Genomic DNA, 1,145 nt, shown 5'->3' with positions numbered 1-1,145 from the left:
TCCTACTGAGATCTCTGAAACCTTTCCGGATGAGCAATTATTTGCTAGTCAGGAAGCTCCGTGGCTTACAGACAGTGCAAACTATAAGACTCAAGGTTCCCCTTCTGTAACCATGGAAAGGAAGCATGAAGAGCTTCTCTCAAAATAGAGTCAAACAGAGCCCGCACAGTCAAACTCTAAGTTTGGTGTTGGGAGGCCACAACCAACTTCTAAGTTTGGTGTTGAACCCCCACATTCATACTCTAAGTTTGGTGTTGGGAGGTTCCAACATGGCTCTGAGTATCTGTGAGGCCCCATGAGAGCCCACTGTCAAGCTACTGACATTAAAGAAGCGCTTGTTGGGAGGCAACCCAATGTTATATTTATTATTTTTCCTTTGTTATTTTATGTTTTCTGTAGGTTGATGATCATGAGAAGTCACAAAATCAATTGAAAAGCAAAAACAAAATGAAAAACCAGAAAGAAAATAGCACACCCTAGAGGAAGATCTTGCTGGCGTTTAAACGCCAGTAAGGCTAGCAGATGGGCGTTTAACGCCCAGTCTGGCACCATTCTGGGCGTTTAACGCCAGAAAGGGGCACCAGACTGGCGTTAAACGCCAGGAATGGGCACCAAGCTGGCGTTAAACGCCAGAAATGGGCACCGGCCCGGCGTTTATCGCCAGGATTGGCAGAAGGAGTATTTTTGCTCACCACTTGGTGCAGGGATGAATTATCCTTGCCACCTCAGGATCTGTGGATCCCACAGGATCCCCACCTACCCCACCACTCTCTCTCTTCTTTCTTCTTTTGCTCGAGGACGAGCAAACCTTTTAAGTTTGGTGTGGTAAAAGCGTTGCTTTTTGTTTCTCTATAATCATTTATGGCACCTAAGGCCGGAGAAACCTCTAGAAAGAGGAAAGGGAAGGCAAAAGCTTTCACCTCCGAGCCATGGGACATGGAGATATTCATCTCAAGGGATGCACTTTCCTCCACAAAACTATTGGGAGCAAATCAATACCTCCCTAGGAGAATTGAGTTCCAACATGGGACAACTAAGGGTGAAGCACCAAGAACATTCCATCCTCCTCCATGAAATTAAAGAAGATCATAGAATCATGAGAGAGGAGCAACAAAGGCAAGGAAGAGACATTGAGGAGCTCAAGC

This window comes from Arachis duranensis, chromosome 7 (genome assembly GCF_000817695.3).
Source record: "Arachis duranensis cultivar V14167 chromosome 7, aradu.V14167.gnm2.J7QH, whole genome shotgun sequence".
Lineage (NCBI taxonomy): Eukaryota > Viridiplantae > Streptophyta > Magnoliopsida > Fabales > Fabaceae > Arachis > Arachis duranensis.
Note: the sequence above shows the minus strand (reverse complement) of the source record.